Below are 15173 nucleotides of genomic sequence, written 5' to 3'. Positions count from 1 at the left end.
TTTCTCCCATTCTGTAGATTTTCTTTTCACTTTTTAAAAAATTTATTTTCAGCATAACAGTATTCATTATTTTTGCACCACATCCAGTGCTCCATGCAATCTGTGCCCTCTGTAATACCCACCACCTGGTTCCCGCAACCTCCCACCTCCCGCTGCTTCAAACCCCTCAGATTGTTTTTCAGAGTCCATAGTCTCTCATGGTTCACCTCCCCTTCCAATTTCCCTCAACTCCCTTCTCCTCTCCATCTCCACTTGTCCTCCATGCTATTTGTTATGCTCCACAAATAAGTGAAGCCATATGATAATTGACTCTCTCTGCTTGACTTATTTCACTTAGCATAATCTCTTCCAGTCCTGTCCATGTTGCTACAAAAGTTGGGTATTCATCCTTTCTGATGGAGGCATAATACTCCATAGTGTATATGGACCACATCTTCCTTATCCATTCATCCATTGAAGGGCATCTTGGTTCTTTCCACAGTTTGGCGACCATTGCTGCTATAAACATTGGGGATACAGATGGCCCTTCTTTTCATTACATCTGTATCTTTGAGGTAAATACCCAGTAGTGCAATTTCAGGGTCATAGGGAAGCTCTATTTTTAATTTCTTGAGGAATCTCCACACTGTTCTCCAAAGAGGCTGCACCAACTTGCATTCCCACCAACAGTGTAAGAGGGTTCCCCTTTCTCCACATCCCCTCCAACACATGTTGTTTCCTGTCTTGCCAATTTTAGCCATTCTAACTGGTGTAAGGTGATATATCTCAATGTGGTTTTAATTCTTTTCACTTTTTTGAGACTGTTCTTTGATGCATAGAAGTATTTGATTTTGATAAAGTCCAATTTATCTATATTTTCTTTTGTTATTCAAGGTTTTGATGCCAAATCTGAGAAACCATTCCTGAATCCAGGATCTTGTCAGTTTATACTTGGTTTTCTTGTAAGAGTTTTATGGTTTTTGCTCTTATATTTGGTCATTAACTCACTTTGAGTTAATTTTTTATATGATATGAAGCAGGGGTCCAATTTCATACTTTTGATTGTGGACATCCAGTTGTCCCAGCACCCTTTGTTGAAAGGTCTATTCTTTTCCCATTGAATGGTATTGGCATCTTTGTAACAAATCAATTATCCATACATAGATAGGTCAGGGACTGGCTTTTAAATTACTGCAAAACCAAATGGATATTTTTATCTTACTACAAAAATTCTGAAAAATTTGATCCTGTACTAATGGGAGTGTATAAAGATTTTCCTGGTGTTAAACATTCTGGTCTCTTGGTTTAGTTCTTACAATAGGATACGGTAGTGAGGAAGCATTTTATAGTGGAAAGAACATTCTCTGTACACTGCCTAGGGTTTGAATCACATCTCTGCATTCAGCCTTCATTGATCTTAGGCAAATAATATCTGCTTCTTTAGGACAATCTCTAGAAGTTTCTCAGTTGAATCTATTATTATGGTGTTTATTATTGGTAAGCTGCCAAACCCTGCAGTCATGTTTCTGAATTTTGTTCTTTTACTGCAATGACAACTCTGTGGGAAAGCATGTCCACTGGATCTTTTCTCCATGATAGTGCGGTGTAGAAGAAAGAAGTTTGGTGTTTACTTTTCCATTGTATATTCTGTTTTCCCTCCACCTTTCACTTAGTGGTGTGGACTCACAAAAGCCAACTGTGTCCATTTCTTTCTAATTCTGTACTCTGTAACATCATGTTGGTAGCTTGCTATCGGCTGTGGTGGGAGTATGTATACCTGGGAAATAATTAGACACTATAAATCAAGTTTGTTTTTTCCAGTGAGCTTGCTCTTGAGCTTACCACTGCTCCCACTCCTATCTTATTAATTTTTAATAATTCTTTTTTAAAGATTTTATTTATTTACTTGACAAAGATCACAAGTAGACAGAGAGTCAGGCACGGGGTGGGAAGCAGGCTCCCCACTGAGCAGAGAGCCTGATGTGGGGCACAATCCCAGGACCCTGGAATCATGGCTTGGGTCGAAGGCAGAGACTTTAACCCACTGAGGCACCCAGGTGCCCCGATTTTTCATAATTCTTTAAAATACAGTTTCAGTGAAATCTCACTTTGGAAGTACGTGACTCCTCTCTGCTTTCATAGAAACCAGTGCATAATTTTATTGCCTCTTCAATGACTTTTTAAGGATCAAATTCAATGTCAGGGTTTAACCAAAGAAGGAGAACCAGGGATTTGAAGGGTTTTATTGCAAGGAATTAGCTGACACTGTTGTGGAGGGTGGCTGAATAAGTCCAAAGACCATAGGTAGATAGAAAGTCACAGAGAAAAGACCACAAGTAGGTTGGAACCCATGGAATGAGCTGTTTGGAGTTGTCTTCATCATTCCTTTGGCTCCCTGCATCGTTAGTCTCTCCCCTCTTCACTACCTGCCATCTTACAAACATAGTCTGCTTCATGTTAAAAGCAACCTTAAATCTGGACCTTAAATCCCAGTCTAGAGTCCATTCCACTTTTTTGCTCCTCCATGCAGCTAAACTTCTAGCCGAATGAACAGAGAATGTTTCTATCTGTTGTGTTTTGCTAACTTGCCTCCAATTCACTTTTTTAAAAAGTCAATACCTTTTATTGTAAATGATATATTTTATAGAAACAGGAATGTATCAAACAGGCCAGGGTAATATAAAAAAAAATGTTTTAAAATTTAAAGTTTTAGGGGCGCCTGGGTGGCTCAGTGGATTAAGCCGCTGCCTTCGGCTCAGGTCATGATCTGTGTCGTGGGATCGAGCCCCGCATCGGGCTCTCTGCTCAGCAGGGAGCCTGCTCCCCCCCGCCCCCGTCTGACTCTCTGCCTACTTGTGATCTCTCTTTCTGTCAAATAAATAAATAAAATCTTAAAAAAAAAAAAAGAACATCAAGTTTTAAACTTGACACTGTGGCCCTCCACTTGCCCCATTACCCGCCTCCATGGCCTAGCCATGGTCAACCCCACTGTGTTCTTCTGCATTGAGGAAGACTCTGAGCCTTTGGGCTGAATCTCCTTTGAGCTGCTTGCAAGCAAAGTTCCAAAGACAGTTGAGAACTTTTGTTCTCTGAGCACTGGGAAGAAAGGATTTGATTATAAAGTTTCCTGCTTTCTTCAGATTAGTGCAGGATTTATGTGTCAGGGAGGTGACTTCACAGCCAAAATGGCACTGACAACAAGTCTGTCTATGGGGAGAAATTCCATGATGAGAATGTCATCCTAAAGTGCATGGGTTCTGGCATCTTGTCCATGGCAAATGCAGGACCCAACACAAATGGTTCCCAGTTCCTCATCTGCACTGTCAAAGCTGAGTGCTTGGATGGCAAGTGTGTGGTCTTTGGCAAGGTGAAAGAGGGCATGTGGAAGCCATGGAACACTTTGGGTCCAAGAATGGGAAGGCCAACCAGAAGATCACCACTGTTGACTGTGGACCACTCTATTACATTTGACTTGTGTTTTATCTTAACTACCAGACCATTCCTTGTGTAACTCAGGAGAGCACCCCTTCATCCGCATCTGCTGGAAATATCCCATAATCTTTGTGCTCTGACTGCAGTTTTGTGGGTTCCATATTTTCCTTACTCTCCTCCAAGTCTAGCTGGATTGCAGAGTTAAGTTTATGATTATGAAACAAAAACTAAAGAACAACAAAATAAAACTGCAGGTTTGTATGTGTTGCTCTATTTACATCTGGAACAGGCACAGCAGCAGCACTTGTCCCATGCCTCCTTGCAGATGTAGCCCTGGGCACACTTGGCACCGCCCATGGGGCAGCAGGAGCAGCAGCTCTTCTTCAGAAGGTGCATTTGCTCTCTTTGCTTTTGCAGGAGCCGGTTCAGGTGCAGGAGCTCCTGGGGAGGCAAGGATCAGTTAGGGTCCATTTTGAGCAGAGGTGAGGATCGTGACCCTAGCCAAAGGCAGATGCTCAATAAACTGAGCCACCCAGGTGCCCCAAGCTTTTCTGTTCTTAACAAAGGGACACATTCCATGGGCTCCACACACTTGCTTTTCCACCCTGCCTCGTACACGAGTCCAGAGTAATGACACCCATCATGCAACCATCAGGGCAAATTCAGGGGAATCACAGCAGCTCCAATACACAGATAGATGCCAGTTAGGGTCTGGAGCTGCTCATCTCCAGGCTTTTTGTTGTGTGTGTGTGGGGAGGGGAGCAAGGATCTTATTTGGGTTTAACTTAATCTCTTGTTGTTTCTTGATTCTGAAATTAGTTCTTATTAATATAGTCACCACCAACTTTCATACTGCTAAATTCAATAGAAACTTTTCTTTCCTCATCTATTTAGAGTCCCAGTAGCATTCCACACTGTTGAGCACTTTCTCCATGAAACATGTCTTTTAAATTTCTTTGGTGCCTCTTTCTTAATTTTCTCTTTTTCTTTTATTTTTTAAGAGATTTTATTTATTTACTTGAGAGAGAGAGAGAGAGAGAGACAGTGAGAGAGGGAATACAAGCAGGGGGAGTGGGAGAGGAAGAAGCAGGCTTTTAGCTGCACAGGGAGCCCGATGCCGGTCTCAATCCCAGGAGCTTGGGATCCTGACTTGAGCTGAAAGCAGATGCTTAATGATTGAGCCACCCAGACACCCCTTCTTTTACCTTTTTAGCTACTCACTCTCTTTTAGAAGTTCACTCTTCTCAAACCACTATTAAGTATTGAAGTCCCTCAAGGCTGTGTCCTACTACTTTTTTCTTCCTTGGAGATCATATGTATTTTACAGCTTTAAATCAATATCCTGAAAGCTTCCAGATTATATCACCTCCAGCACTGGCTTCTCTAAATTCCAGCTTCATACTGTCTAATTCTCTGCTTGACATTCCAGATGTTTCATGAACATTTTAGTCTCAACATGTCAAAGTTGAACTATTGCTTTTCTAGTAAAAATGTATTCATCTTCTACTCTTATGTACCTTAGTAAACTGTAATATAATCCATCAATCAGAAACCTGGAAGCCAACCATGATTCTTTACTCTCCATCACCCTTAATATGGCAGATACTGTGGGCTGGCTCACCTCACACCCACTGCAATAAACTTCTCCCTGCTTTCCTCTGCTTTAAAGATTGGAAAATGAAATACGCATTTCTTAGCCTCTGTTGCAGCTGAGTGACCAGTGACATCATCTTGATCAAGGAACTCGGGATAGATCTTTTAGGAAGTACTTAACTTTCTAAATAAAGTTTTACTGAAATAAACTCTTTGCAAATCTCCCTCTGTCTTCCTTACTGGAACTCATTTGTGGTACCTGGAGATACAGCATCATTCTTGTGACCATATGGTTCAAAGCCACATGCTAGTGATGAAAAAGCAAGGAATAGAAGTATCTCGAGACATTGATGACATCAATAGAACCACTATTAAACTGTTAAGACTTGTTACATTCAGACTTATTATATGGAGGAGAAAAACCCTCTACTTAGCCCTTAAAATCCTTGTAGTAGACAGTCTATTAATTAAATCCAAACACCATTTCTAACTGTAACACTCTGTCCATCCACAAATCCTACAAGGTCTACAGAAAAATGTATCTTGAATCTACTCACCTATCTGCTGGGTCAGATCACTGCCATTATCTAAGTCTAGGCTCCTATCATCTTTCACCTGCTACAGTGTGATAGTCACCCAACCGTTTACCTTACTACTTCTTTTACTTTTCTCCAATGTATTCCTCATATAGCATCCAAAGTTATTTAAAAACAATATTCACTCAGGGAATGAGGAATATAGGGGAATTACCTCAACTTGAGAGTATAAAAATATTACAGTTAGGGGTTCCTGTGTGGTACAGTCAGTTAAGCATCAGACTCTTGGTTTTGGCTCAGGTCATGATCTTGGGGTTTTGAGATAGAGCCCTGTATGGGGCTCTGTGCTCAGCACAGAGTCTGCTTGAGACTGTCTCTCCCTCTCCATTTGCTCCTCCCCACCACTCACTCTCTTTCTTTAAAATAAATATATCTTTAAAAAACAATATTACAATTGGGGCTCCTGGGGGCTCAGTTGGTTGAGGGTTTGCCTTCAGATCAGGTCATGATCCTGGAGACCTGGAATAGAGCCCTGCATCAGGCTCCCTGCATAGCAGGGAATCTGCTTCTCCCTCTGTCCCTAATCCAGTTCATGTTCTCTTTCTCTCAAATAAATAGTCTTTTTAAAAAAATGTTACGATTAACATCACTCTTAATGCTGAAAATCTAAATGCTTTCTCCCTAAGATTGAGAACAGGTAAGGATGTCTGTTTTCACCACTGTTACTGAGCATATACTTGAAGTTCTACCCTTAGAAAAAGCCAAGAAAAGAAACAAAAGGCAGGGATGTCTGGGTGACTCAGTCCAGTAAGCGTCTGCCTTCAGCTCAGGTCATGATCCTGGGTTCCTGGGGATGAGTTCTGAGGCAGTCTCCTTGCTCAGTGGGATGTCTGCTTCTCCTTCTTCCTGCTGCTCACCCTGCTTGTGTTCTCTCTCTCTCTCTATGACACATAAATAAATAAATCTTTTTTAAAATGAAAGAAAAGGCATACAGAATGGCAAAGAAGAAATAAAACTATTTCTATTTGTAGATAACATGATTATCTACATAGAAAATTCTAAGGCACCCCATATTGGGTGTAGAGATTACTTAAAAATAAAAAGCTTAAAGAAAAAGGTAAACAAAACAAAGCATATACTTAAGATTATGTGCCTTTTCTGCATAGAATCCTTCAATGATTTCATATTATACCTGGAATAAAATTCAGTCTTCCCTCTAAGGTTTTTATGTTAGCTAACTGGAATTTAAATAAAAACTCAAAAAAAAAAAGGAAAAAGAAAAATAGGGGAAAAATTTGGTTTATATTTTCTCTCCAGTATTCTCTTATGCTAATTTTGTCTTCTCTCCTCACTCACCACACTGGACTTCTTTAGACGTTACACAAGCCAGCAGACAACAGTGTCTTGTTCCCACTAAGACACTCATTTCTCTCTGCTCTTCTTATGGCTTTAGGTCTTGGCGTGGATGTCATCCACTCAAGAACCTTCCCTAATGACACTAGCAACTTTATAGCAAACTACTTGGTTAGATTTATAATCCTTTAGATTGTTTGTTACTGATAAAGTAACTATGTTAATATTTATTTTAAATGGCATGTATCTATCTATCTGGGCTAGCTGCCTATTAAGTGACTGTAAAAAAAGAATAAACTTTAGGAGACTTCCCCATTTATGCTTATTAAGTGACTTATATAGTTATATAACTTATATAGTTATAAATAGAGTGTGTAGGTGACAGTAGCCTGTATAAAATTAAAAATATGTTCTGCACTCCCTATCTAAAAATATTAACATATATTTGCATATATTTTCAAGTACTTTGGAATAAGTACTATGTTAACATCACAGTAAGTATAGGGTATTATTAAAAACCATGGAAGTACATGTAAAATTTTAAACAGTAAAGTCCTGAATGAATTATTCTTTGCAAAACTAAATAAGGAAGATTGTTGCCAATGAATTGTAATATCACATATGATAAAGGTGGATTGAGGGTGTAAGTGCTATGAATTAATGAAGAGTTTGAATCTTTGAACATTTGAGATATATCATTTGTATATAGAAGCTAATAATTATAGTTATAAGTTAGAGGTTAAAACTGGTAATTATCCAAATAATAAAAGTTATTTATAAAACTCTTAGAAGAAAACACAGACTGTAAACTCATTACATTGGTCTTAGTGATGATTTTTTGGCTCTGACACCAAAAACAAAGGCAACAATAGCAAAAATAAATAAGTGGAACTACATCAAACTACATCAAAGCTTCTACACAACAAAGGAAATCATCAAAATCAACAAAATGAAAAGGCAATCTACTGAATGGGAAAAAAACATTTGGAAATCATATATCTGATAAGGGGTTTAATACCCAAAATATATAGAGTCATAACTCAATAGCAAAAAGCCACAACCAATCTGTTGTGGGCAGAGGAGGGGCACCTGGCTGGCTTAATGTGTCGAGTGTGTGGCTCTTGGTCTCAGAGTTGTGGGTTCAAGGCCCATGTTGGGAGTAGACATTACTTGAAAATAAAGTCTTTAAAAAAAGTGAGCAGAGTGTATGTATAGACGTTTTTTAAAAGAAGATCTAGAAATGGCCAACAGGTACATGAAAAGGTGCTCAACATCACTAATTATTAGGGAAATGCATGTCAAAACCATGATGAGATATCATCTCACACCTGTTAGAATGACTATAATAATACAAAATAAAAGAGAAATAACAGGTGTTGCCTAGGATGTGGAGAAAAGGGAATGCTTGTGTACTGTTGGTGGGAATGTAAATTGGTGCAGCCACTGCAGAAGACAGTATGGGGGTTCCTCAAAGAGTTAAAAATGGATCTTTTAAAAGGGGTGCCTGGGTGGCTCAGTTGGTTAAGTGGCTGACTCTTGATTTCACTTCAGGTTGTGATTTCAGGCTCCTGGGATGGAGCCCTGTGTGGGCTCCCACTCAGCAGGGAGTCTGCTTGGGGATTCTTTCTCTCTTCCTCTGCCTCTGCCCCTCCCCTTGTCATGTGTGCTCTCTCTCTCTCTCTCTCTCAAATGAATAAATAAATCTTTTAAAAAACTCCAACAATTGGGGGGTGCCTGGGTGGCTCAGAGGGTTAAGCCTCTGCTTTCAGCGCAGGTCATGATCTCAGGGTCCTGGGATCAAGCCCTGCATTGGGCTCTCTGCTCAGTGAGAGTCTTCTTCCTCCTCTCTCTCTCTCTGCCTGCCTCTCTGCCTACTTGTGATCTCTGTCTATCAAATAAATAAATAAAATCTTAAAAAAACAACAACAACTCCACAATCTTTTAAAAAATTAAAATAGACTACTAGGGGCACTTGGGTGGTTCAGTGGGTTAAAGCCCCTCCCTTCAGCTCAGGTCATGATCCCAGGGTCCTGGAATTGAGCCCCACATCAGGCTCTCTGCCTAGCTGGGCTCCTGCTTCCTCCTCCTGCCTCTCTGCTTACTTGTGATCTCTGTCTGTCAAATAAATAAGTAAAATCTTAAAAAAAAAATAGAACTATTATATGATCCAGAAATAACACTTCTAGGTATTTACCTGAAAATAATGAAAACACTAACTAAAGAAGGTGTCTGCCCCACATGTTCATTACAGCATTATTTGCAATAGCTAACATATGGCAACAATGTAAGTGTCCATTGATGGATGAATGGATAAAGAAAATATACTATCTATACTCTATAGACACCAATATAATACATACATATACCATATATATACAGTTTACATTTACAATAACATGGATGGACCTCAAGGGCATTATGCCAAATGAGTAAGTCAGATAAGGGCAAATATTAAAATGCAAAATACAACAATCAGCCTCATGGATACAGAAAACAGATTGGCGGTTGCTGGGGTTTGGAGGGTGGAGGTGGGCAAAATGGGTGAAGGGATCAAAGGCACAAATTTCCAGCTGTAAAATAAATCAGTCATGGGGATGTAATGTAGAAGATATTGGACTATACTTAATAATACTATACTGCATACTTGCTAATTGCTAAGAGAGCAGATCTTAAAAATCCTCATCACAAGAAAAAATGTTTTAACTATGTATGGTAACAGAGGTTTATCAGACTTAATTATGTTGGTATTTTCACATATATACAAATATTGAATAATTTTGTTTTAAATATGAAACTAATATACTGTTGTATATCAATTATACTCAATTAAAAAATAAAAAACAATGATAAAAGAATTTATAAATTATCCCTGATACTTGTATACAATAATGAAAAGGGCTAAAGTTCTTTTAAAAATATGTTTTTTTAAGAAACAAATGTCCCTGATAAATATTTAGAAGTTAAGCATTGCTTTTAAAACACATCAAGTACTGTCTGTTTGTTTTGCTGTCTTTCATTGTAAGGTTTTTAGTAGAGTTTCACTTCTTTTAAGACATAATTTGGAGCCTGTTTTTGGAATATTCTAGAATCAAATAAATGAATTATAATGCTGAGACTATTATTCTTTGATTCACTGATTAAAATTTATAGATCCAGGGCCTATTATTTTAAAAGAGAAACAAAACTCATGTGACATGACTTGGAGATTTTATTATGAATTCTTCCCAGTAATAGATAAGGGCCCTTGAAGAAGTCAGCATCAACTTAGTAGTTGTGAAGTCAGAAACTGAATGTGGACTGAGATCAAGTGCCAAGAAAGATAGAACATTGTATCCCAGGCCACATGAATGTGACACTAGAACCAGGGAGGACAGAGACTACAGCCTACAGTCCTATAAAATAAATGAGTCAGCAGAGAGGGGACCAGGAGAATGGTAGTGTAGCTGTGGAATATATTTAGAAATGCCTTGCAGAGGTGAGACCATGAACCTGGTATCCAACAAGCTTTGTTCATGTAGATGACATTAAAAAATCATGGTGAATTTACCTATATATCTTGTTCAACTGTTTGCATTTGCACTGAGTTTAACCTCTGCCACTAACTAGCGATGAGCCCCTGAAAAAAGAGTAGTATCTATCTGTGTGGCAGTTTTTCTAAGCCAAAAATTGGAGAGGGTTGGATTAGATGACTTGTACCCATCTTAATTATTATTCACATTTATAATTGGGCTAACACCTTTTTTTGGGTAGGGAATGCAGAGATCAACTTCAAGTTGAATTGTTGTAACACCTGTATTAGTGGAGTTTGAATTAATGAGGGGTTTTCCTTTCCTGTGCATATTGCTTAGTTGTTTCTAGAGACCCAGTGTTTTGTAACCAAAATGGGAGAATGTCAAATTTAATCAAGAAAACAAAATATTTATTAAGTAAACAATAAAGAACTCTGGGAGAGTGTGACCTGAAGGTCCCAAAGACCTCTATCCCTGATGATCTGGTTATTATTTGATTTATGTCAAATAATAACTGCCCTTGTTTTGACCTAAGAGAGGATTGTGTGGGAAGTTTGTCTCTGAGATAGAGCTGAAGCTTTGCTCTGCAGAGTGTCTGGAGCCTAAGTGTATGCAGAGTGCCCCCCCTCTTGGCTTCTTGATAAATAGGGAAAAGGTCCAGTTTGCTCCAGCTGGAAAGTTGAAGTTGTTGTTAAATCCATTTATACTTGTTCTGCGAGGAAAAGGACAATCTCTAGTCATATTGTTTAACTGTGAGTATTTTGTCTGCCCTCAAAATCCCAAATTTTATAGTTTTATGCTGTCTCAATTAAATATGAATGTTAATTTTGTGGGCAATTGAAACTATTGTTAAACTGTAAGCGGTTGAGGGTATTTTTGGAACTCTATTTCGTTTCTACCATCATTCATTTAGCTTTTGCGAAATGAATAAGCCAATTGTTGTTACTATGATAGTCAAACTATAAAAAGCATTTGCTCCTTGAAGATGAGAAATTTAAGTAGATTATACAGTGATTGGTCTTCTCCTGAAGAATGACAAGGCAATTTTGGACTGTGGTTGGACTCCAGGTGACATTTGATGTAATAATGTAAGTTGGTTCACGGTGATATTTACTCTTACATTTTAAAATGAAACTTGTTTTTAATCAAGAACTTCTTAAAATACATTTTATTTTTTGAAACAACAGGTTATATGTGAACTCAAGGCAACTTGAAATATATCAAGTTATATATTTTATATATATTCAATATATGTAATATATTGAAATATATTGATAAAGGTGTATTCTGGGAATTAAACTTCTACTCAAAATGCTACGGTTATACAAAGTATAAAAATTTTTATGGACACAAAATATATTTCTAGATCTCTGAAGTATATATTTATTTCATAGTCACAAATTTTCTAAATGTATAGTCTGATTTCTCTCTTAAGCTGTGAAAATTACTTGACATAATATTAATTAAATACTGTTTTCATTTAAAAATGTATATGGAATTGCATGATTCCATTTATATGAAATGTCTAGAATAGGCAAATACATAGGAACTGTGCTAGGGATTGGGGGAGGAAAGAATGGGAAGTGATCGCTTATGGGTAGGGAATTTTACTTTGCAGTAATAAGAATGCTCTGGAATTAAATGGTAGTGATAGTTACACACTCTGTGAATATTCTAAAAACGAAGAATTGTACAATTTAAAAGAGTGAATTTTATATTATGTAAATTACATCTCAGTGAAGCTCTATAATAAAACTATGTGAAAACTTCAGCATGTAAAATCTTCCCAGTATTCTAAGGTTAAAGGACAGATTCTTATAAAAAAAAATCAAGAAGCCTTCATTTGTGCTGTTATTCAAATATATCCATTTCATTTTCATTTTTCTTGGTTCCAATAAGTTCAGAGAACTTTGGCTCAAAGAGGCTCTGCTGTAAAAAATTTTTTATAATTATGTATCGTAGAGCACTATCATTCATTTTTTTTGGTAGAGACTACTGTGAAAACTGAAATTTTCAGTTTTTCTTATGAAGCCATCTACTTTTCAGTTATATTAATTTTATTCAATGTATTATTCATGATTCAGATGACATATATTGCAAGAGTAAAAATATAAAAACTGTAAAGTTCTTTAACATGTGGAGGATATAGTTCTCTGGAGTCAATATGTTTTTCCTGGTAAAGTTCTAGCCATATGAAGATTTACTTAGCACAATACCTAGTTAAGGCAGAGGAAATGCAAATTCATTTCTGCAATTAAGTATCTTTTCAGTAAAATAGCTATTATAATCTATGAAAAATACAGCTTTTTAAAGTATTTGTTAATGAAAAAAAATATAGACTTTGGCCCATGCTAAATTGATCCTCTTGATAAAAGCTCCTCTCTTAACTGAGTTATTTTGTTTTTAAATAAATATTTACTAGGAAAGATAACAAAACAGAATCACTCCAGGATTACTGTAACTTTTCTTTTTAATAAGATTGGAAGTTTTTGATTACATACTTCCCTCTATGCTATTAATAATCTACTTAAATGTTCTTAAACTAATTTTATGAATACTTTATTTCTGAATGTATTTATTATGCATACATATTATAATACTTCTATTAAACATCTAAAAGGCTGAAGAACACATAGTGAAAAATTTTCTGTAGAAAATAATCAATATTACTATGAGCATATAAAACATAAATATTTTATATTTTAAAAGGCATATTTTTAATCAAAGTCTTTTTATGTATATGTCCCATAAATGCCCTGAATATAACTAGTAAATAAAAATAGGTCTGCATTGGGATGCCTAGTTGGCTTAGGCAAGAGCCATGTCACCCTTGATCTTGGGGTCATGGGTTCAAATCCCACTTTCGATGTGGAGATTACTTAAATAAATAAATAAACTTTAAAAGAAGTCTAACAGAAAAGAGCAAAACAAAACAAAACAAAACAAAAACCAAACAGGGGTGCCTGGGTGGCTCAATCGGTTAAAGCCTCTGCCTTCTGCTCAGGTCATGATCTTGGGGTCCTGGGATAGAGCCCCACATTAGGCTCTCTGCTCAGCAGGGAGCCTGCTTCCTCCTCTCTCTCTCTCTCCCCCCCTCTCTCTCTCTGCCTGCCTTTCTGCCTACTTGTGATCTCTGTCAAATGAAGAAATAAAATCTTAAAAAAAAATTTAAAAACCAAACAGGTCTACTTTAGATAATATTTTTGAGTGTTTATCTACAGTATTGGAAGGATTTGGTTTCAGAACACTATTATTTACAATTTGAACCCTGATAGTGGGATCACTGTAAAGTACTTTTGTGTGTCTTTGTTAGGATAGCACCAGTTTTGTTTTAACGAGCTACCTCTGGTTCATTCTATATTATTTCTCAAACTCTCATTCAGTGAAGTCTGCATCTAAGTAGTACCAATTTTAATTTTCAATCTTCTTCAGATGTCCAATATTATATGAAGCCTAATAGTAAGTGCAGCAATTTTTAAAGAAGAGTGAGTAACAACTTCAAGTTTTCAGATTCATTTTTAATTTTCTAAATGTTAACTGAGGCTCAAAAGAGAAGCTTGGAAAGAACTGAACAGAACCATTGCTACAAAGTATCACACATATTAAATGGATAACATTCAGAATTGTTTTTATATGGCGAGCTAATTGACTTGTTGCAATATGGAAACACAGAAGTGTTGACTGACTGATCTTACTGATTTTAGTCCTGACTTTTCAAGGGAAACTTTGTATTAAAATTTCACTTTTTTTTGGCCTGGGGGCACTGTTTTTGCTTCATCCCTTTCATCCAGTGCTTATTCTAAAGGACTACTGCTGTGCTGTCAGAAGACTGGGAGTTTCAAGTGCTTTTAGAAGAACATATATTCTATTAGATGATAAAGGGGACACATTTCAAAGATATTACTATTTAAATCATCTTCATCTTCATGGATATAGAAACCTTAGCCATGAAGTTCACACATGAATAATAAATCAAAGGAAAAGACTTTTCAATATAATCTCAGAGGCTAAGAAATTTGTCACATAAATTTTTTGGCACGATTTAAAACCCATTTTCTTTTCCTTTCTCTCTTTTTTTTTTTGTTCTTTTTAAAGGTGAAAACTGTCTTTATCTTTAATAGAGAGGATAAAGCTATAAAAGACTATGGACTTTAGAGTGACCTTTATTTTCTTCAAATAATTTTCAATTTCTTAAGCTGTGATTTCCTGTTGAAGTTTATTGAAATGGAGTTCCTTTCTAGGTAATAACAAAAACAAACAGTTTTTCCTGTTAAGGGTTCATCTTAGATTGTGAATAATTTTTTAAAAAAGATTTTATTTGAGAGAGAGAGAGACAGTGCGAGCAGGAACACAAGCAAGGGGAGTGGGAGAAGGAGAAGCAGGCTTCATCCCTTTTTTGCTGGATGCGGGGCTGGATCCCAGGTCCCCAGGATCATGACCCAAGCTGAAGGCAGACACCAATGACTGAGCCACCCAGGCGCCCCTGTGAATAATTTTTCTTATAAAAGCTTATGATTTTTAGACTTTACTATTTAAAATTTTTTAAAATTCCATTTAGTTAACATATTTGATATTATTAGTTTTACAGGTAGAACTTAATGATTCATCAGTTTCATATAACACCCAGTGCTTATTACATCAAGGGCCCTTAATGCCCATCACCCATTTACCCCATCCTCCCACCTACTTCTCCTCCAGTAACCCTTAGTTTGTTTCCTAAAGTTAAAAGAGTCTCTTGTGGTTTGCCTCCCTCTGTTTTCATCTTATTTTT

General features: G+C 37.0%; 1 protein-coding gene and 1 pseudogene across 7 annotated transcripts in view; both read left to right on the top strand.

Annotated features, from left to right (window-relative positions):
* Positions 1 to 15173, top strand: part of LOC116566907 (bile acid receptor-like) — a 57649-nt gene that overhangs the window by 27072 nt on the left and 15404 nt on the right. For 3 of the 7 annotated variants that reach the window (XM_032301567.1, XM_032301566.1, XM_032301560.1), the window contains exon 1: positions 10969 to 11154. The exons of 1 other annotated variant lie outside the window; for it this stretch is intronic. The gene's annotated coding sequence lies outside the window, so the exon portion shown is untranslated. Of the gene's footprint in view, positions 1 to 10968; positions 11155 to 11315; positions 11491 to 14599; positions 14644 to 15173 lie in introns of those variants that run through there. 3 more of the 7 variants (XM_032301561.1, XM_032301563.1, XM_032301565.1) reach the window with 3 other exon arrangements.
* LOC116566910 lies at positions 2955 to 3543 on the top strand (annotated as a pseudogene).

This window comes from Mustela erminea, chromosome 10, assembly GCF_009829155.1.
Source record: "Mustela erminea isolate mMusErm1 chromosome 10, mMusErm1.Pri, whole genome shotgun sequence".
Lineage (NCBI taxonomy): Eukaryota > Metazoa > Chordata > Mammalia > Carnivora > Mustelidae > Mustela > Mustela erminea.
This window is presented reverse-complemented; position numbering and strand designations above follow the sequence as displayed.